Genomic DNA, 23,679 nt, shown 5'->3' on the forward strand with positions numbered 1-23,679 from the left:
CCACGCGTCCGGGGAGATGTCCTCTACCACCCCACAGTCTCCGCTAAGCGGGAGAGGTGTAAAAATCAGAGCAGCAGAGCTTCTACTGGGGTCAATGCAAAAAAAAATACCGTTTCCGGACCCAGACTGGACACTGGACAAAGAGGCCTCCGCGAGGCAACTATCTGGACATACCCACGCGTCCGGGGAGATGTCCTCTACCACCCCACAGTCTCCGCTAAGCGGGAGAGGTGTAAAATTCAGAGCAGCAGACCTTCTATTGGGGTCAACACTCAAAAAAGTGCCGTTTCCAGACCCAGAATGGACACTGGACAAAGAGGCCTCCGCGAGGCAACTATCTGGACATACCCACGCGTCCGGGGAGATGTCCTCTACCACACCCCAGTCTCCGCTAAGCGGGAGAGGTGTAAAATTCAGAGCAGCAGACCTTCTACTGGGGTCAATGCTCAAAATGGCTCTCAGTTACAGAGTGAAGATGCGGAGTTGGCAATAAGTATGTGTGAATTCCAGAGTAAAGAACCTCTGACTTTTATGGAGAACTGGCTAAGAGTGGTACGGCTGAAGGGAGGATGAATATTGTCAGATTGTCTAGTATTATAATCATGAACCTGAGAGTTGGTCTTAAAATATTCTTTGAAAGTTGTAGGAAGCATATTTGGAAGGTAAGTGCATTTATATATGAAAGAACAGGATTGTACAATGTTAATGTCATAGATAGACAGTACATTTAGGTGTCCATTCTGGGTCCGGAAACGGTAATTTTTTTGCATTGACCCCAGTAGAAGGGCTCCAGCTGTGAATTTTACACCTCTCCCGCTTAGCGGAGACTGGGGTGTGGTACAGGACATCTCCCTGAACACGTGGGTATGTCCAGATAGTTGCCTCGCGGAGCCGTCTTTTGTCCAGTGTCCATTCTGGGTCCGGAAACGGTATTTTTTTTGCATTGACCCCAGTAGAAGGGCTCCAGCTGTGAATTTTACACCTCTCCCGCTTAGCGGAGACTGGGGTGTGGTACAGGACATCTCCCTGAACACGTGGGTATGTCCAGATAGTTGCCTCGCGGAGCCGTCTTTTGTCCAGTGTCCATTCTGGGTCCGGAAACGGTAATTCTTTTTGCATTGACCCCAGTAGAAGCTCTGCTGCTCTGATTTTTACACCTCTCCCGCTTAGCGGAGACTGTGGGGTGGTAGAGGACATCTCCCCGGACGCGTGGGTATGTCCAGATAGTTGCCTCGCGGAGGCCTCTTTGTCCAGTGTCCATTCTGGGTCTGGAAACGGCACTTTTTTGAGTGTTGACCCCAATAGAAGGTCTGCTGCTCTGATTTTTACACCTCTCCCGCTTAGCGGAGACTGTGGGGTGGTAGAGGACATCTCCCCGGACGCGTGGGTATGTCCAGATAGTTGCCTCGCGGAGGCCTCTTTGTCCAGTGTCCATTCTGGGTCTGGAAACGGCACTTTTTTGAGTGTTGACCCCAATAGAAGGTCTGCTGCTCTGAATTTTACACCTCTCCCGCTTAGCGGAGACTGTGGGGTGGTAGAGGACATCTCCCCGGACGCGTGGGTATGTCCAGATAGTTGCCTCGCGGAGCCGTCTTTTGTCCAGTGTCCATTCTGGGTCCGGAAACGGTAATTTTTTTTGCATTGACCACAGTAGAAGCTCTGCTGCTGTGAATTTTACACCTCTCCCGCTTAGCGGAGACTGTGGGGTGGTAGAGGACATCTCCCCGGACGCGTGGGTATGTCCAGATAGTTGCCTCGCGGAGCCGTCTTTTGTCCAGTGTCCATTCTGGGTCCGGAAACGGTACATTTTTTTGCATTGACCACAGTAGAAGGGCTCCAGCTGTGAATTTTACACCTCTCCCGCTTAGCGGAGACTGGGGTGTGGTACAGGACATCTCCCTGAACACGTGGGTATGTCCAGATAGTTGCCTCGCGGAGCCGTCTTTTGTGCAGTGTCCATTCTGGGTCCGGAAACGGTACATTTTTTTGCATTGACCACAGTAGAAGCTCTGCTGCTGTGAATTTTACACCTCTCCCGCTTAGCGGAGACTGTGGGGTGGTAGAGGACATCTCCCCGGACGCGTGGGTATGTCCAGATAGTTGCCTCGCGGAGCCGTCTTTTGTCCAGTGTCCATTCTGGGTCCGGAAACGGTACATTTTTTTGCATTGACCACAGTAGAAGCTCTGCTGCTGTGAATTTTACACCTCTCCCGCTTAGCGGAGACTGTGGGGTGGTAGAGGACATCTCCCCGGACGCGTGGGTATGTCCAGATAGTTGCCTCGCGGAGCCGTCTTTTGTCCAGTGTCCATTCTGGGTCCGGAAACGGTAATTTTTTTTGCATTGACCACAGTAGAAGCTCTGCTGCTGTGAATTTTACACCTCTCCCGCTTAGCGGAGACTGTGGGGTGGTAGAGGACATCTCCCCGGACGCGTGGGTATGTCCAGATAGTTGCCTCGCGGAGCCGTCTTTTGTCCAGTGTCCATTCTGGGTCCGGAAACGGTACATTTTTTTGCATTGACCACAGTAGAAGGGCTCCAGCTGTGAATTTTACACCTCTCCCGCTTAGCGGAGACTGGGGTGTGGTACAGGACATCTCCCTTAACACGTGGGTATGTCCAGATAGTTGCCTCGCGGAGCCGTCTTTTGTGCAGTGTCCATTCTGGGTCCGGAAACGGTACATTTTTTTGCATTGACCACAGTAGAAGCTCTGCTGCTGTGAATTTTACACCTCTCCCGCTTAGCGGAGACTGTGGGGTGGTAGAGGACATCTCCCCGGACGCGTGGGTATGTCCAGATAGTTGCCTCGCGGAGCCGTCTTTTGTCCAGTGTCCATTCTGGGTCCGGAAACGGTAATTATTTTGCATTGACCCCAGTAGAAGGGCTCCAGCTGTGAATTTTACACCTCTCCCGCTTAGCGGAGACTGTGGGGTGGTAGAGGACATCTCCCCGGACGCGTGGGTATGTCCAGATAGTTGCCTCGCGGAGCCGTCTTTTGTCCAGTGTCCATTCTGGGTCCGGAAACGGTACATTTTTTTGCATTGACCCCAGTAGAAGCTCTGCTGCTGTGAATTTTACACCTCTCCCGCTTAGCGGAGAGTGGGGTGTGGTAGAGGACATCTCCCCGGACGCGTGGGTATGTCCAGATAGTTGCCTCGCGGAGCCGTCTTTTGTCCAGTGTCCACTTTATGAAGTCCATGCACTCCAGTGAATAGCATTTATCCATTTAGATAACTTTATTATTATTATTATTATTATTTAATTACTTGTTTTTACACAGAAACATAATGTGTGTCTTATAGCATCATTTAAATGCTTAATTTGTAGTTTTAATGTGCAAATTAAACTTTTTTTCAATACTCTAGAGGTACTCTTATTTTGAAGAGATCGTCCACCGGAAGCCTTAAATTAGCTCACTAGATTAGCTCACTAGACAGTGCCTCTTGTGGCCGACTGTATCGCAGTGATCGCACCTCGCTTTTCTCCCTTCGCCAACACTTCTTTCACCGACGTGAGTGAATTAACCTTTATATTGTTTAATCTTATATCTGTTTGACAAAAATCAAAAAAGTTGTGAAACACTGTTTATTCTGTTAGTATCGTTGTTTAACAACATGCGACGACTCTTGTGTAATGCTATGTTGCTGAACACGTGTTTTTATCCTGTTTACATAAACTTGTTCGATTACGTTTGTTTACTTGGAGAGTAAGTTGTAAGCTGTTACAGACGTCATTCTTTTGTACTAGCTTTTGCCTGGCCGCAATTTGCAACTCTATAGGGCCCTCATTTATCAATTGAGTGTAAAATATGCCACAGATTCGAGTGCAGGTTTCGTAGTACACCCACGTCGCCACGGCATTTATAAAGTGATCGCAAACAGCTGATCCTTCCTTAATTTCGTTCTGACGTTAATAAATGTGATGTGACGGCTGAAATCTATCGGGCACGCGCTCGTTTCTGCCCCAGCTCTCTCATACACACACAGATGCACGCACGCACACGCAACTTGCAACTTGTTGTATCTTAAATAAATAAACCTGCATGAATTAAATAAAGCTTTAGGTCTGTTTCTCCTCTCGCTTCGCTTCCCCCTTGCTGCCCGCCTCACCCCCCCCCCCCGCACGCACGCACATATCGCAATTGTGCCTGTGTCACTGTGTCTGTGTGTTGTTAGTTGTACAGTTATATTAAATTATTAAAGTATTTTTTATTTAATATACAACAAGATCTATTAGTGAACGAAAACCTGAACCTGTGAACCATGAATTAAATAACAAATAGGCGCACACACACACGCTGCTGTTTTGCATAGGTGCTGCTACTCGATCCTGTCCTGTCCTGTCTCTGTCCGTGACACCGTGATCAACTGACCATGCACGTTCGACAGTCTATTTAGATTGCCTCGCAGTCACTAGTCGCTGCAGTGGATAGGCTGTCAACTCAACTGTCAATATATGAATGTGCAGCTAAAACCGTAGCCCATGTGGCTGGCACTGGTGGAGTGGTGGAGGTGGGCTGGCTGGGTAGCCTATCTCCGATGCGGTTCCCACTTGCGCTGGCACGGTACATTTGGCATTCGAGCGACGCCTCGGGTAAGGGTTTTTTAAACGAGGAGGAGATTGCACATACCGTAACTCCAGAAAGACATCGGCCTGCTGTAGATTAGGCTACAGTATATAGGCTACCCATGCATGTTGGGACTCTCCACATAGCACTGCACTATAGGCTATACTTTCCAACGTCATGGAAATATTCCAGCACAGACAGCCCAAATCCTTACATGTATGCGCTCATGCAAAACACTGTTTAAATGGCTTAAATCAAGTGCAATTTTAATTGTAAAGTTGGAAAGCTCCTACAAATTTAATATGACACAATAAGACACATCTTGTAGGTCTATTCCTTTTTTCTTTTTTTACATGTAGCCCATATACATACAGTTTTATATTAACATTTTAGGAGTGAATACGTTTCGATGCCTTTGGCAGCCTCTCAGCTGGTCAAACAATGCTGCTCCGCCGTTCTACGACAGAAAAACAAGCGTACGACAGCTCCCGACCAGACGTGAGTTTTGAACTTTGTCAAGTTCAATTTCAAGCTTTGCCGGAAATGGTAAATGTCGAAAATGTCGGTATTTTCGGCGTGCACCAATATTTTGGCGTACGCACGGTTGATAAATGAGGGCCATGCAGTCCATTTATACGTTTTTTTTTATAATATCACAGACAGTGATGCCGCATCACTGCATGCGCTCCCAAATCATCTCACAAGTGCGCTCGCATAACAAGGCCAGTAAAGCACTGTTTGATTAAGCTCAAACTAATACATTGTAAACATGTTATATTGTTAATTGCGCAATTGTAATTACTTGTAAAGTTGGAAATCTCTCTTTTTTATATATATTTCTTGTATATAGACTACACATACCGTTATATATTAACATTTTAGGAGTGAAAACATATGTTTAGATGCCTGTGACAGCCTCTCAGCTGGTCAAACAATGCTGCTCCGCTGTTTTACGACAGAAAAACAGGTGAGGACAAAGCGAACGACCGCTCCCGACCAGACGTGCATGAGTTTTGAACTTTGTCAAGTTCAATTTCAAGCTTTGGCGGAAATGGTAAATGTCGGTAATTTCGGCGTGCACCCATATTTTGGCTTACGCAGTACGCACGGTTGATAAATGAGGGCCTAGATTTTTTTTATAATGAGAGAGAGAGAGAGAACTCATCTTTGTGTTCTGATTCACCTTATTGCTGAGTGACGCACACAGGGAAAAGCAACAATTTGTAAAATAATAAAGTAACCGGAAGGAGTCAAAAGTAAATGTTTTGAATGAAATGAAACCTCGTAGCTAGCCGACCCAGGGCAGCTGCATAGCACCTTGGTAGTGTATCCTGCCGCAGCTGCCCTATGCGGCGCAGTGATACTGAACACGAAGAAAATAGTACCATCTGTCTCTCTCTATACCAATAGTACCAGCTAACCTGGCTCGCAGTGACTGTATATAGTTCTAAGTTTGTTTTGTAAAACAAAATAACAAAAAATAATGAATTACATTGATTCGATTCGTTCTGCATAAGGCTAATATAACTTTGATGTAACCATATTGCAGAAGAGATCCAGTATACACACACACTATATATATATATATATATTGTTGAGTCAAAACTCAGAAATGGACCACAAATCTGGTCAGCATGACAACTCAGACCTCAGAAACTACATCTCCCATAATGCAGCAGCAAGATGGCTGCTCGTTACTTGATTAGGAGCACCTTAAAAGGAATGGAGGTTCAGTCATTCTCAAAAAACAAACTAATGCAAACCGCAAAGACTACTCAAGAGCTCTACCTCCAAAGATGCCAATGGTCGGTGATGTTTTGTTTTATTTACACTTGTGTATGCACTGCAGTACTGTTAGTTGTGGTTAAAATCAGGCTAATTATGAATAGTAGGTTAAACTGTTTCCATTTGAAGTGGGGAAGGAACACATTAACACTGCAGTATTGCCTTCATTTCTATTGACATTTCTAACAACAATGAGAATATAAGTTGGAAAATAAAGAATCATTGGATTGAGTTGGAAATTTGGATTTGCGTCCTTTTATGTCATTTGGAGTGGAGCAGAGTTGACGTGACATATATATATATATATATATATGTGTGTGTATACAGTATACACACACACTAGTCCCTAGTCCCTCCCTGACATGTAGTTCTCCCTGACATGTAGTTCCACTGGATCTCTTCTCCACGAATGTTCTCCACAACATTTTATATTAGTCTAGTTTTTGCCAGTGAAAAGAAGTTGGTCGACGGGACACATTGTTCTGTGATACTTTAAGACGAGGGAATGAATGAACGAACACGGGCAGTGCTGATGATATATTTGTTTCTTCCAGTGTCTAACATGGCAAACCCCAAAGAGAAGGTGTATGAGTTGGCCGGTTTCAACCAGATCCTGCCCAAGTACAAGCTGCTCCGTGTGGAAGGCCCCGCCCACTCCAAGGTAACCACCCCTTTAAGACCTGGAACCCATCTGTGTCACCTTCCACTTTCACCATTATTTAAAGGTTTAGCTGTTGAAAAAAATGCAGATCTTCGAGCCCTACTCCAAGGTAACCACCCCTTTAAGACCTGGAACACATCTGTGTCACCTTCCACTTCAACCATTATTTAAAGGTATAGCTGTTGAAAAAATGCAGATCTTCAAGCCCTACTCCAAGGTAACACACTTCCAACCTAAACCACGATGGAATAACCATGACATTTTAATCAACAATAATTTTGGAGTGATTGGACCATAAAAATGTAGTTTCTTTTTAGCACGTGGCGGATATGACGATCAATATGGCTGTACTGCTGAAACGTTTGTCCTTTTCTTAATGTAAAGACATGGAGAAGAACTTAAATAAACTCACTCACTCTTGTCACTCTGAGTGCGTCCCGGCCCTTATTTAAATATAAATCGTATTATTTAAATATCGTCGTTCTAAGAGGTTATCGCACCAGAGGAGTCAGAGCAAAGTGGAACTACTTTCTCTAGTGAATTATTAGGACTACTTTTATAAATTCTCATGTTTGTAACCGTTTTTAGAAAAGCAATGGTCTCGTGCCTCACCACGCCTCTTATCCATTCTACAATATAAGGTAACCTGGTTAGGCCCATTGCTTTAACCTCCTCTTAAACCCCAGGGGGGGTCCAGGAGGTGAAAGTTGGAACCTGAGACCTTGACCAGCCATTTACCCGCTGAGAGCTGTTAATGAGGTGGACAGCCTCTGCCCCCACCGGCGGGGAATTGGGACATTAATCTAAGGTTATCCTACAGTATCTGTCACTCCAGTGCATGTGAGAAAAGATAGCTTTTTTCTCCTCCTTGTGGTACCAGATCTTCTCAGTGCGTCTCACTCTGGGGGAGCAGCATTGGGAGGCGGACGGCACCAGAATCAAGATGGCCCAGCAGACTGCTGCTACCTCCGCCCTTGCCGAGACCACCCTGCCCAAACCTGCCCGAAACAAAGGTACGCTAACCCACCACCCTGCCCACACCTACTAACAGGCCCCCCGGAAACACAGGTACCCTAACCCACCACCCTGCCCACACCTACTAACAGGCCCCCCGGAAACACAGGTACCCTAACCCACCACCCTGCCCACACCCACCGCCAGAGCTGGTCCCTTAGAGCAGTGTTTTTCCCAACCTTTTCATAGCCTAAAAATCTCGGGAAACACCTAGGGGGGGGGGTGTATGTATATATATATATATGTATATATAGTAAAAGTAAATATACTTTTAAAAACACACATGACAGCACTCATCAAATAACTTTAAAGAGAAAGAAGGACAGGGACAGAGCCTCAGTTTAAAAAAAAATGCTCATATGCAATGTAAAATGCCACCTAATCCTTTTCCTTGTCTTTATTATGGGCCAACTTGTGAAAGCTGCATGCTTTTATTGTGAAGGGTCTCAGTTCTCACAGCCTGCTTATTTCCACGTGCTGAAAATAGCTGATCGACAAGCTCACAATGCGTTGCGTCCACAACGCGTTGTGAGCTTGTAGATCAGCCATTTTCAGCATGCAAGCATAACACGTGTACGACGAAGAATAAATCAGGCATCACTGCGCTTCTGTGAAGGGAGGGAGATATATTTTGTTGGCCGAACGAGGCGATCATGTTTGGACATTCTATGGACAGCTATTTTGGACAGCTATTTTTCGTGGCACATTATGTTTAATCACAACAACGTCACGTTTACTTTAGCTCCTCAGTGTTTGGGTCGGGACTGTATGTGTCTGCTGTCTACGTGCATATGCGCTCTGCGCGCTCCAGTCTTAATGGAGGGAGCGAAATGTAGCGTCTTCTGGATGCATCTAAGCAATGGCCGAGGGTCGTTAGAGTCTATTGTTCTGTGTTGTAGTTATCGCACGTCTAATGGTTAGACGTGTGACAACAACGACGCAACAATAAGAAGCCTGCAGCCCAGTAGCTATAATATTGGGGGAGAGTTAGTGTGCCGCCTGATTTGACAGAAAGTAACACTATAACTTAATTTCGGTCAAATTACGCGGAGCACTTGGACACATCAAGCGGAGCACCAAAGCTCCGCGACACACGGGTTGGGAAACACTACCTTAGAGCAGTGTTTCACAACCTGTGTGCCGCGGCACTTTAGTGTGTCGTTTCATATGTCCAGGTGTGCCGCCTGATTTGACAGAAAGTAACACTAACACTTCCCCGAAACCGAAAGCAATATTATAGCTACTGGGCTGCAGGCTTCCTATTGCTGCGTCGTTAGACGTGGGAAAACAACGGGTCGACTCTTAACGACCCTCGGCCATTGAAATGTTAATGCTAAAGAGATGCATCCAGAAGACGCTACATTTCGCTCCCTCCAGAAAGACTTGAGTGCGCAGAGTGCATATGTACGTAGACAGCAGACACATACAGTCCTACATGTCCAGACCGGCCGACCCAAACACTGAGGAGGTAACGTAAACGTGACGACGTTGTGATTAAACATAATGTGCCACGAAAAATAGCTGTCCAAAATAGCTGTCCAAGTGTCCATGATCGCCTTCGGCCAACAAAATATATCTCCCTCCCTCCACAGAAGTGCAGTGATGCCTAATTTATTCTTCGTCGTACACGTGTCCCATGCTGAAAATGGCTGATCTACAAGCTCGCAGCGCGTTGCGGATACCTTCTATAGATACAAAATCACAATGATTTGAGATCATCTCAGATTTCTTTTACAAAACGTTTTACAAAAGCACTGACAAAAGTTGACCAGATGATGGCTCTGTTGGCTATTCTCTCTGTGTGTGTGTGTGTGTGTGTGTGTGTGTGTGATAATTCTATTGATGATGGTATACCAAATTTCTATTGCTCAATGAAAAAGCTGATTGATTGTTTAACTTCATGATATGCAGGCTAGTGAAAGCCAAACTGGATGGTGAAGGTAAGACTGGATTAATTGTAATTGGGATCTGGGTTCTGTTGTCGGGCAGAAACCAGCAAACTCCAAAATGTTCATTTTTCCCTCGTCACTTCAGTGTTGCACCCTGAGAATAGGCGAAGTACAAGCTCACAACGCGTTACAGAATGTGACCGATGTGAGCTTGTAGGTCTGCTATTCTGGGCACGAAGTAGCATAAATTAGGCTTTTTTTGCCTGTAGCTGGGAAAGCAGGCATTCTGCACGATAACAGGACAGGTGGGCACCAAAACAATCTGAGCACTATGTACGACTGGGCACAAAAAACAGCTGGGCACAAACATCTGGGCACTAGGTACAACTGGGCACAAAAAACCCCTGGGCACTAGGTAGCCTGGCAAATCAGACAAATTGCCATTGCAGGGAAAAAAAGGAAATTGCCCTCGGCAGATTTGGTCCGGAACTGCTCAGTTGCTCCCTCCGAACGGTCAATCAGGGCACAGTGTGCAAATATGGAGCATGTTTATTAGCATTTATTTTGTTAATCCGTTCACTTGGAAACGCAGGTTCCAAACAGAGATCCCAGACTAATGTTTTCTACGCAGTGGTATTAGTCTGGCCATATCAGGCTAGCACTAGGGATGTGGGAACCTAGATGAGTGGACACCTCGGGGTGGAGATAACTGGGCACTTGGAGAGGTGTTTTATTTATTTTTTACTACATAGCATGCTGCTTTATTGTGAAGTGATATTTTACCCAACTGTTTAAACCTCCAAACACAACAACGAGGTTTTGACCGAGGATCTCTCAGGAGAGCCTGAGAGTCTGGCACAATGGGGGTTGAACTAGTCTACCTGTGTAGATGGATTACTGTAGATGGATGGATTTACTGGAGGCCGAGGTCTGAGAGACCTTGAGCCCTGGGGTTGAGAACGTCTTCGCTTGGTGCAACGTGTCTAGAGTTACTCTCTCGCTAGTCTGTACTGCTACGCTCTGCTTCTCAATCTCCTAGGGTAGACCTTATACTTGGTGTGGCGTCACACTGCTATGTATCCATGGTAACAGATGTCAAAAATACAATATAAGAGTTTGTTTGCCAAAATACCACTGATGTCAAGCGGACTGACCTCATGCTTCCTTCTATGCATGAGGAGTCCAAGCTGCTTCTTTTCACCTGACAGGAGAGTTTCCCCGGCCGGACGTAGCGCTTGGAAGGAACACGTTATTTCCGACCAGTTCCTTTCAACTCCATCATGCGCCCCGGCTGACCAGGGGGATGTAGTTTAGAGACCAGGATTACTGCATGCTTTTTGTGAAGGTACCTACCCTACCCCCAGGGTTTCCTGGGCAATGTTATTGGCATGGTGCCGCGCCATGCTTAGCTGCAAAAAAGATGCAGTGCCTACCCCTTACTTTATCAATCAAACTAATTAATTAATTGAATTAATTACTCAAAATGTTTGGCGGATATAAGGATACGGAATATCTCAAAAGAAGAAGTAGAATGTCTGAGTTGATAACTAACTCTGTTATGTAGATGTCAACACTTGAATACATTGTGTTTTCACAAAAAACATGGTGCTGAGAACACTATTCAGAGTTGGATGCGTTTGAAGTTTCAGTTAGCTATAGGCTAGGTTCTATTATGGCTACGTACCCATTCCATATATCAAATTAAAGATAATTGTGTCTACTTTGTCTACGAAATACGTTTCTAGCATGTACCATTGTGAAAATATAAGCAGTGGATAAGCAGATCGGTGTCACAAATCCACAAAGACAGTGCTGCTTTCAGAGCCTAATATTTTCACAATGGTACATGCTAGAAACTTTTTTCAAATTACACTTGACATCCTAAGGTTTAATTTGATATATGGCATGGATATGTAGCCCAAGTAGAAGGGGAAAAAAACAGCTGTTTCTTTCAAAGAAATGCATATGTGACTAGCCCTGGTCCAGTGCTTACAGCGAGTCTCTCTCTGACGCCCTGTGGAAGTCCCTCTCCCGCAGCCCTCTGGTGATATTCTCACTCCCGTGCGAGGATTTTCAAATCCCAGAAAATAAACAAAACGACGTAACTACTCACCGAACCAAAGCCTGCTAGACCAATTGGTAAAAGTCTATTCTCGGAGCTGGGAAGCGTCTCAGGTCCCCAGCTTCTCTCTAAAATGCACTATTTTCATTAAATAAAATCAATCCAACCAGATCGGCGCAAGCAAAACCCGGAAATGCCGTAGTAGAATAAATGACTCTGCCCGGTAAATTCTGGGTACATTGTGTTATTAAAATGGCACAAAGTACCCTCTTCAAAGGTGGTCTCATCCTTTAAAGAACCATGGTTACTGAAGTAGCCCACAGTTTCTATACTAACGTAGTTGTCTGTTTTCCAGGTCTTTTCCAGGATAAGTCAAAGAAGAAGAAGAAAAGAAAAAATATATCACCACCACACCAACCCAAGCGGATCAAGATGGAACAGCCAGAACACAAAGTTACGAGTTTGGCCCATCCAAAACCCATCAAGAGAGAACATGCTCACAAATCTACGTCAAGGTACATCTGTGTTTTTTTCATGATGATTCCCAGGTTTTACTAACTCCTAGCAGACACTGATGCAGTGATGCATACGGTTATAATTAAATAGTGGTCAGTCTAAATGGCTTTGATTTTGATCTCTATTTAATTATAACCGTATGCATCACTGCATCAGTGTCTGCTAGGAGTATAGTGACCACAAAACTATGCGCAACCATTTAGGTTGTTTTGAGAGCACATGTCCACAGCATGCTGTAGAGATATCTCTACAATGTAGCATGTCGGAATAATGCATCATGAAGATCTCCAAATTGAATCATATGCTCATTAAACAATTCCTCTGTTTGTTTGTTAATTTAGCTGTGGGCCGATGGCCAGTTTGAACAACGCTGGGACAAAAGAGAATACTGGTGTCTTACGTCCAAGAGTGTTGAATCATGCGGCCGTACCACCACACCAACACACATGTCTGATCAACAGAGAGCAGCTAGCGTACTACCCACCACCCGCCAAGAGAGAACATGCTGTGAAATCTATATCGAGGTAATGTACATCGAGGTAATGTACATCTGATCATTTTTCTGATGACTCCCAGGTTGTAGTTCTAGTTGTGTCAATCTTAATGGCTTAGATTTTGATCACTAAGTATTTATAACCGTATACGTCACAGCGTCTAGGAGTAGTAACCTACAGAACTGTGTGCAAAGTAAATGTTTAGGTTGTTTTGAGAGCACATCCACAGCATGCTACAGAGTCTCTACAATGAACGTAGCATGTCTGTTGGAATAACTGCATCATGACGGTCCTGGGTGAACAAAAAAGCTCATTAAACTTTTTTTTTTTTTACTTTAGCGGTGGGCCGCTGGCCAGTTTGAACAACTCTTACACAAAAGTGAATGCAGGTGCCTTGCATAATGTGTCCAATCTGGCCATAACGACACAGCAACACAAACGGATCAACTCTGAGCAGCCGGAACACGACTGTGCGAGGTCGGCGCACACAGAACCCACCGAGAGAGAACATGCTGACAAATCTACATCAAGGTAATGCACTTCTGTGTTTTTTTCCTGATGATTCCCAGGTTGTAGTTATATAAGTTAACTTATAAGTTGTATCAATCTGGTTTAACCCATTTAGACCCGAGTTAAAAACATTCACTTTGAAAGAATATATATTCATAGATTTGCGCCACATTTTTACGATTAAAAAAAAATAGCAGACCTACAAGCTCGTAGCGTGCAGATCTGCTATTTTTCATTAGCTAAATTATAACATAATGTTTAAAACACCAAAATGGGTTAAGGCCGAAACGGCGGTTAGTAAAAACAGTGAGATGTGAGTCGCTTACCACCACTGCGTGATGTTCACAGCACCTCAAAGGCCCTTATAAAACAAGGCTCCAGACTTCCCAAAACAACTTGGTCAGGCTACTACTTGGCCTCACTGCCCGAACCCACCTCACCCCTGCCCATTTTAGGGTTGATGACAGAGTACAGCATCTTGCAATGGGTCATCTTGCACCTGTCTAAATACTTCCTTATTGTCAACAAAGTTCACACCCACGCCAGAGGGAGTTCAACAAACCATGTTCAACCCAGATTCGGCATAAACAAGGGACTAAATTAATTTCACTCCTATGCCACCAAAATGTGGAACGCTCTACCGCTCTCAAAGGGCACCAACGGACTGCTGCAATTCGAAACTGGCCCCCGTAAAATCAGAATCCTCTCCCTCTTACTGAATAAGTTTCTTTTCCCTTTTTTACCTCCTTACATGACGCACATGTATATTTGTACGTCTCTAAATGTTCTGATGAATTGAAAATGGTGGACCCTGTTGTGAACAAGTGTAATGCTTTATCAGTGTCTTGTCCACAGTAAGTCTTTGTATTGAGTTGTGCTTTCATGTTGAAATGTACCCATTCTGCAAACTGTTAATAAATTAATCAATCAATCAATGTCATGTTGTAGTTGTCTGTGGTCACCTTATCATCTAACTTGAGTATGAATAGGCCTTTTAGAAGCCTTGGATTGTGATCACTATTCATAACCGCATGTGCATCAGTGTCTCTAGGAGTAGTGACCACAAAACTACGTGCAAACATTTAGGTTGTTTTGAGAGCACATCCAAAGCATGCTACAGATGTCTCTACAATGACTGTATGTAGGCTAATAACTGCATCATGCCAGTCCCGGTGAACATCTCCCAATTGAAACATAAGCTCATTAAACAATTCCTGACTTATTTTTTTTCTGTAGCGGTGGGCCGGTGGCCAAACGGATCAAGACCGAGCAGCCAGAACACAAAGTTGCGAGTTCTGTACAACCAAAACCCACCAAGAGAGGACATGCTGACAGATCCACATCAAGGTAGTGCACTTCCCTGAGTATCCTCTAGAGGGAGCAGTTTGGTCAATGAACCAAAGATGAGAACATGTAAAAACATTTGATGATACTGTTATTATTTTGCCCACATATCATATGAGCAAATGCAATCATATTTATTCATGCAAATACATGTTTTGGTAATTTTGCTGGCTTTTCAGCTTTTATCCAGATGTTTAGAGAGTGGACATGCAGTAAATGGTCCAGCCTGTCGGTAATCGAACCAAAGAGTGCGTTAGGCACTCCAGCTCTGGTCCATAGCACCGAGCTTCCGGGGCTCGCATAAATGCAGACCAGCCTCTCGTCTAAATAAAATCACACCCCTGTGAACTGAGTGGTGCATGGACCAAAGCCATATGCACCCTAAACCAGTGTTGTTTTCGTCGACTAAAACTAAGACGAAAAATGTTCGTCGACTACCTTTTTTCACTCACAAAAACGAATGGAAACTAAATGAAAATTAAGCTACGATGACTAAAACTAAGACTAAATATACTGACAATTTCGTAGACAAATAAAAACTAGACTAAAATGTTAGGAAGGGACTAGTGGACAAGATATCCAGTATAAGTCATTTTACACTTTGGTTGCATGCTGAAAATAGCCGATCGGCTATTTTCAGCAAGTGTAAAAACACTCATTACGACGGCATCAAGGCCTGCCAAAATACATTTTAGTCGACTAAATCAACTGTAGATTTAGTCGACTAAAATATTATGACGTTTAGTCGACTAAAACTAGACTAACACCAAGACATTCCAGGTGACTAAAATATGACAAAAACTAAATGAAGTTTCAGTCCAAAGACTATGACTAAACTAAAATAGAAATTTGCTGCCAAAAACAACACTGCCCTAAACACTGCGTTTGTGGTGTTCCATCCCTCCAATAGAGTTGTAGAGACTTGCACAGTGAAGTCTATTATGCAAGACGCATTGAAGCTATTCTGGTGGTTTGTGGTGAGGTGACCCGACACAGTACTTATGCTGCTGGTTTTTGAGTGGTGCAACCACTCCAAGGAACAGCAATGTCACTATGGGACTATGTTACTATGTTTAAAGTACCAGTAGGGGCAACAGTGGCACTGTTGTGCCAGAAACAGAGAGAAAGAGAGATAGTGCTGAACTGTTGCCTGAGAGAGAGAGCGAGAGAGAGGTTCACACAGCTGTGATTTTTTTTCCTTTTCAATTTGTTGTCTGTCTAAACTGAGAACTTGATGTAATTAAACCAACCTCACCAAGTCCACATCCCCATTTGTGAAAGCATATATTATTTGGTGAATAAAATAATGCCGATGATGACGCTATTTTACATACAGTCAACCTTGATTGGAAATTAGAATCAACTTTATTGTCACATCACGGTCTCACAAGTAACAGTGGATGAAATTAATTTGTTTGTGCATAGTTCCCCACGTGTCGTTATTCTAAGGAGACAAAAAAGATGTATGGGTTGCATGATCATATTTATTTTACTCTTGCAGACCAACGGTTGAAAATGAGTGGCTGCAGAAGAAGCTAGCCTACATTGACATGGTCAAAAGACACATGACTGAGCATCCTGCTGATGCACAGAGTGAGTATATTATAATGCACATCTTCCCATCTTATCCAGCAACTTGTAGCCTTCATAATATGCATGTGTATTATTTAACCCATTCTGAGCGGGAACCCCTTTTGGTGTTTGAAAGCTATTGAAAAATAGCTACGCTATGCTGAAAGGTCGTGAAAATGTGGCGCAAATCTTTGAATATATTTTCTTTCAGAGCCAACGTTTTTATGTCAAATCTTTGCTATTGTGGGGTCGCTGGAACACCATATTTTCAGATAGGGGGGGGGGGGGGGGGGGTCGGTGGCCAATTACATATATTTTTTGGGGGTCCTTGACATGAAATATTGAGCACCATTGATAAAGAAAAATAGGTATTTCAGAAAACTGATTTAGAAGACCTTTGTAGAACCGTCCTCAGGTCTAAATGGGTTGTTTTTGTTCTCATTCCCGGCTAGTCTCGACAGTCACACACGCAAAGACAGAGTTGCTGAACCTGATGACCCATGTGGCCGGACAGCCACGTTCTGACAGCACACGATGGCAGCATCCATCTGACCTCACATGCAGGTATTTCATCCGCTCATCGATTCTCTCTCTCTCTCTCTCTGTGTGTGAAAACATACAATTAAAATCATTCTGATGATGATGGTATGGATTGGCAGTAGCTTTAGGTAGTAAGGGTTGCGTCGTCATTTTTTTTACTGTTCCAGACCAATAGGTGAAAGCGGTTATTAATATTGTTGATGGGGAATTTATTTAGTTTGAGTAGGATATGACTCGCAACACTGAAAATGCCCAACTAAAAAAAGACACTATGATGGTTGTCGGAGCAGGTCCACAGACAGTGTCTTCACACACCTCCTCCACCTGCTGCTACACGCATGCTTGCCTTCCTTTATATCAATGAGAAGAGAATTAGAAACATCACATGGTAGGAGAAGGAGGGAAGGTGGGGAGGCTGGGGGGGGAGTTGAATGAAAGGTGTAGAAGTTTGGTAGTCCGTATCGTTCGGCCATAATCGTTGTCCGAAGTTAGTGGGAGGGGCCTATTTTTACAAAACGATGTCACAAATCACAAACGGAATGTCCAATCCATCACAAATTTGAATTGCATGTCTGGGTTGGCTCTGGGTTTAATCAACCCAGAGCCAAAAGCAATTCCATTTTCATTCATAGGGGGCACCGCAAATGCAAATAATGTAGCCGTTTGTTGCAGAATTTTATTTTTGGGGGGATAAATAAATCCCCTCCAAATTACTTACACATGACCACAGGGGTGATGTGACAATGTAATTGGCTAGCAACAATAGTGGGAGGGGCCTATATAAGCGATTGCGGCAACCAGACTTTGCAATTTTTCCAAAATTTAGACTTTTCTAGTTGTATATCAATCAAATGGCTTAGATTTTGATCAGCATTTATAACCACAAAACCACAGTATGAGGTTGATTTGAGAGCAGCTTATTCATCCACATCATGCTACAGATGTCTCTACAATGAATGTAGCATCATGTTTGGACTTTGGAGATCTTTACCAGAACTGTCTTTATGTATTTATTCCAACAGATTGAAACATAAACTCATTGAACAATTCCTCCGTTTTATTTTTACTTGGTGAGCCTGTGGCCAGCAACCCACCAATGTAAACAATTTAATTTCAATACAACTTTATGTCGTGAACTTAGTTAGTTCAATTTAAAATAAATGAATAAGAGTCTATTGGACACCGACAAGATTGTTCAGGGCTAAGCTCAGAGAGAGTCCGGTTTGCTGGAGGTGTGGTGAGGACCAGGTACACTTATTCATTGTGGGAGTGCCCGAGGGCACAGACTAGTCTATGGTGTGCTATTCATGAGAATATAATGCAAATCACAAACCAGGATATTCCTTATACACCTGCTCTGTTTATTCTGGGTGATCCTCCATCGCCATTAAAACACCTCCCCGCGCCTCTAGCTGACTGGATTCATACAGCATTAATGGTGGGCAGGAAGATCGTTAAAGAATGGAAGTCTCAGGATTTGCCTCCAGCACATGTCTGGTGTTAAGCATTATGTTATATTTAAGCTATTGAAAAATAGCAGATCTACAATCTGGCGCAAATCTTTGAATATATATTCTTTCACAGAGAAAATGTTTTTAACTCAAATCTTTGCGTCTGTGGGGGTCCCTGGAACAAAATATTTTCAGATGGGTGTCCGACTGTCCGTGGCCAAATACAGATAATTCTGGGGGTTCTTGACATGAAAGATTGAGCACCACTGTCATCTTTCATCATTCGCGCAGACGAAATGAAAGCCTGGGTATCGAGGCTAGAGCACCACTGATATAGAAACATATTTCAGAAAACTATCATGATTTAGAAGACATTTTTTTAAATTTCGACATCAGGCCTAAATGGGTTAAACCTCAAAAATATAACTTTATTAATTTGTGAAGGCAAGTTGCCGTAGACTGCCCTGCCATCTCCTTTTATCCTCTTATTAGGCCCTACAGAATACCTCCTTTCCTTGTATGATGAACAGTGAAAATGGCAGTTCACTTCTTCTAACACATCCCAATGATGCTTGTAGATCTGCTATTTGTAGCAGGTTGTATTATTATTTTCATTTCCATGGAGCCTTCCTGGGGGTTGATAACAGTTACTTTACTATAATAGTTTTACTGTTTAATATACACAGCAAGAGTGCTCATGTGGCCTATAGTTGCTTCTTTAAGGCTTGTTTTCATAGACCTCGTTGCTTGTTTCCCCCGCAACAGTGGCTCTGAGCTGACTGCAGTGAAAGCAACTGTGTCTGAAAAGCAACGTGGCTCGTCTGCGTTCTCTAGTGTAACTCCGGAAATGGATGTTCACAAGCTGCAAAGCGGTGCTAGCAAGTATTGTAGCTATCTCCGACTGGGTGCAGTTCATTTTTACGTCATTACATGCCAAATGATCTCGCGCCTATGGTGGCTCTCGGGGTCAATAAGGTGCGGTCTGGCACTATCGACTGCTGCTATCTTAAGCACAAATCAAAAGAGTCAACACATTCATGTTCAACATGGTTAAAAAAAACACATGTAATTTTAGATTTTAGCTATATAATATAGTCTGTACGGTGAAAACTTCATGTCCAAAAATAGCTTTTACTTTTGTGAGGTTGTATGTATGATGAAGTAGGGTCTTATTTTCCTCAGGTCTTAGTGCATGGGTTATGGCAATGGTTTTCAACCCTTTTCATGTCAAGTTCCATTATTTATTTGACATTTCAGCCACGGACCACTACTTGATGAGATTTCAGTCTCTCAGACCCAAAATGTATTTTGTTGTCAAACACGTTGATCAAAATGACAATTCTTCTACTCTAATTTGTGTAAATTAAGTGATGCAGATGTTTAACAATAATTTTACTCTTCAGAGAGTAAATCTATGAGGGTCCATTTGGTTACAATTTAAGCAATATTACACGAGAGGGGGTGGCCCCTTTAGTGTAATATTGCAATTATTCAACAATTACCCTTAAAAAAGATAATCGCAAATAATCATACTTTTTTTTTAATGACAGATGTAACCACTACGACCACAAATGTACCAAGAAACTAGCTAGCTTAGCCACAGAGTCTCCTGCATTCTGGGAGAACAGAGCAGCTGAATTCTTTGTTTTGATTAGGCGTTGCATCATGCTGGTTTGAAGCACGGCTAGAAAGCTGACTCATGGACTAGATGTGTTGTTGGAAGGCGATGCTGCTCTAGTTCCAACATGTGCTCCTTTTCAGAAAGTACCGGAGGAGATTTGAACAGAGGGCCCCTGTAGTGCCTCTTGGTGCGTGGAAGGAGCAGAACTCCAAGATCGGGCGACGCTTCTACAGAGTCCCACACAGTTTCCATAGGACTCCAGTTCATCTGTAGTACACGGATGAACTAGATAAATAGTTTGCACTGATTTTGTTTTTATTTGTTTTAATATACTAGTGGATTAAATGCATGTGTGTGCATTTTGCACTATTTTCGTTTGAGTTGTGTGGCTTAAAAGCATGTTTGCACTTTTTTTGTGTATTTTAATGTATGTGTCGCTTTAATGCTGTGTATTTTGTTCTTGTTTGTTTGATGTGTGGCGTTAATGCATGTTTTTCTTTTCTTCTATTAAGTTGAATGTAATGTGTATGTGGCTCTTTGTCATTTGGATGAATGCCTTCTAATGCATTTACACATTAGTATGGTCTGAGGTTTTACCACAAAGCACTTGAGGCTATGATGTATCCATCAATGGCTGTCACTGATGCATTGGTTAATTAGTTTCATGTCTTGATATAAATGCCCATACTGTAAGTACAAGTTTCCTTACTGCATACTATTAATCTGAGTTGTAGTCTCAAGGCCGTGTCCTCTGATCTCAGTCATGGACCAAATTTGTCTTGGTAGTATCTTGAATTACTACTGATTTTGTTTTTGGAAACGGGTGGATAAAATACTCATATTATAGCAAAAGAAAAAGCAAATCCCTGGGTAATACATTACACCAGTTCTTTATGTTGGTATGGCCGTTCTGCCATAACAAGGTCTTATTGTGAGAGGAATATGTTTAGATAATTAAAATAGTTAATGTTTCAAGCACGGATCAAACATCAGAAAGTTGTGTTGTTCTCGAAGTTGTTCTCGACCAATTTTGGCCGTGGGTCTGTTCTAGACCTGGCCTTGGTCTCTATTGAGGTATGCAGCAACACTGTTATAATTATATTAAAAATGTTAAGACTTTGTTGAGTGCAAACGGAACGTACACATCCGTCATTGTAGCTCTAGTTTCCGCAGGTTTTTTTCAGTGGTGCAGCTTGAGCTGCGGCACGTGAAACTTCACAGCAACTCAGGGGGTTTGGGGTACTGTATGTGTACTGTACCGCCACCAGCCATAGGTGTTTCGTTGAGACCCCACATATGTCCATAGAGTTGGAGATTGTGTGTTTGCCCTGAGAGTTATCTATAAAATGTTTTATTCACAAAGCTGACTGACAGTATGTATGTTTCACATTCTCCTTCTTCCTGTGGATTTTTCTTTATATACCGACGGTGCAGTAACGCCTTCCCAGCCCTGTAATTAAGCCCTTATATGTCTCAGCTGTGGAAGTAAAAAGAGTTCCACTACTATGCCAGCACTATGACTGGGAGATTTCAATGGTCCTGAATGGGGGAAAACTATGCCCGAACAAATTGCTCTATCGCAAAAAGTAAAAGTCGAATGCAAAAATGTGGTTATAAGAGCGAGTTATACAATGGAGGCCAATGGGCAGCTTGACTGTATTTGTGTCACTTAAAAGGCCGTAGTTCACATTCTGTATGTCTCTGTGCTTTGGTGGTCACATTGTGTGAAAGAGGATTGATTGATTGATTGATTGTTTATTTATTTTCGTGTCATGCACACCTTGTGCCCAACCCTCATGGGTTTATAAGACACCATTTCACATTTGCAATTACAGCATGTTTTACAATACATAATTTATGCATTTTATAGCATGTTTACATTACACAATTCATTATATTACACCTCAGATGTATACAGAGGACATGTGTGGCTACAAAATGACCAAAGAACATGCGTGTAAAATGAATATTTTGGCCGGGACGACAATTTGTTTGGTAAATTTTCAAGGAAAGAATTTCAGTTTCCACACTCTACTCGAAGAGGCCCCGCACTCTAAAGCCCAACACACACCGGCTCCGTCCGACGCGGCGCGATGCGTTGCCGCCTGCAAAATAGAACTGGTTCTATCGGCACGCCAGGCGAATTAATTAATTGAAAATAATGGAGGCGGCTGTTTTGACGCACGGCGGTCGCAGACGGTGTGTGATGGGCTTTAGTTGGCACTAATTACCACGAAAAAGTCCAGAGTCGTGTGAGCGTTCTAAAGTTTAAATCACGTTTCTACGACAAAGTATGCCAGAGTAATGAGGCTGCAAAAGTGAGGTTGATTTAGAGATAAAATCCCATACATTGTCTATGGGAGAGAAAAACTATAAATAAAAATATATTTTAAAAAGTATAAACCTTTTCAAAACAACTTTTTCACCAATGAAAGTTCAAAGATAGATGAACATTATGAAGTTTGAATGAAGTTTCAAAGTGAAAGTATGACGGCGTAATAAGAGCTCAAAAAAGTTAACTATGAAAAATGGGACCTTTCTTCCATCGACTCTCATTATAAAGAATGTAAAAGAAAGTTAAGTATAAAAAGTATAAAAAATTGTAAAAATTAAAATACAAGCACTTTAACTTTAACTTTAACAGTTTAACAGTTTGAAGTTTGAACTACATTTCTTGCATAAAGTATGTGGAAGTAGTTAGGTGGCAAAAAAAAGGGCGGAATAAATAAATATAAACAATAGTGTGCTCGCTGAGGCGAGCCCACAATAAAGTGTTACAATTACTAGAGTCTGGCAACCACACTAACAAGCAAGTATGCACTCGACAGAGTGCGGTTCTAGTTTACTACGTACTTACTGTAGTATATCACTCGAGGCCCATATGGTCTCGAATGATTTGTCTTTTTTTTCAAATCCTCAAAAATGAAAAATGGCATGCTATAGTATGCCGCCAGAGACCATGGGCTATAAATGATGAAAAAGAGTCCATGGTCAAGGACAGGTTCCCTGACCCATGGACTATAGCCCATGGTCTCGGAGTGGTTTTAGACTTATTTTTCAAATCCTCAAAAAATATTTGAAATGTTCATCGTTTTATTAATATAGTGCTTTCAAATTTGAGAAATGAAAAATGGGGTCAAGGGCAGATTTTGGCACGATACACAAAATGTATATGTTTCTACAGTTTTATTACATTACATTACATTCAGAGTGCAAATGGTACATTCACAGTGTTGGAACTGGCCATAAAGTTAATTTAAGGTAAAATTGGGCTTCAGTAATATATTATTTCACTATTTACATGGGACAATTATATGAAGAGAACGACTACAATAAGACATGCTTTATTTCATGCACATGCCGATTGCATATACCGAAAGTGATTCCCAAACCTCATTTGGGTTTCACTCAATGTCCTATAGGCTAAATGAGGCTTGTGAGGAACTCCCGAGCTAGATGATCCGAGGTCGCTCCCCCCTGGTATGTCTCACAGCTTCACAGCGACTGGAGGCATGGTTTGTGGAAGTATTTGCTAAAAACAACAGAAACCAAGGAGCATATATTTAAAATATATTTATTAAAAATAATTGTAAATAGGTTAAAGCTCTGTATTATGATTCATCATAATGTTATTATTCATTGATATAGTTTGTT

At 42.7% G+C, this 23,679-nt stretch overlaps 2 long non-coding RNA genes across 2 annotated transcripts; both read left to right on the top strand.

Moving 5' to 3' along the window:
• The first annotated feature begins 12,964 nt into the window (after positions 1–12,964).
• Positions 12,965–14,844, top strand: LOC308335427. The gene is made up of 3 exons (XR_013966004.1): positions 12,965–13,017; positions 13,327–13,518; positions 14,734–14,844. It is a non-coding gene; the product is annotated as an uncharacterized lncRNA (long non-coding RNA).
• A 1,560-nt stretch (positions 14,845–16,404) lies between these two features.
• On the top strand, positions 16,405–20,297 carry LOC308335429. The gene is made up of 3 exons (XR_013966006.1): positions 16,405–16,434; positions 16,866–16,977; positions 20,166–20,297. It is a non-coding gene; the product is annotated as an uncharacterized lncRNA (long non-coding RNA).
• Positions 20,298–23,679: the final 3,382 nt, after the last annotated feature.

The sequence above is a fragment of the Protomyctophum bolini genome, assembly GCF_963924005.1.
Source record: "Protomyctophum bolini genome assembly, chromosome: 20".
In the NCBI taxonomy this organism is placed as follows: domain Eukaryota; kingdom Metazoa; phylum Chordata; class Actinopteri; order Myctophiformes; family Myctophidae; genus Protomyctophum; species Protomyctophum bolini.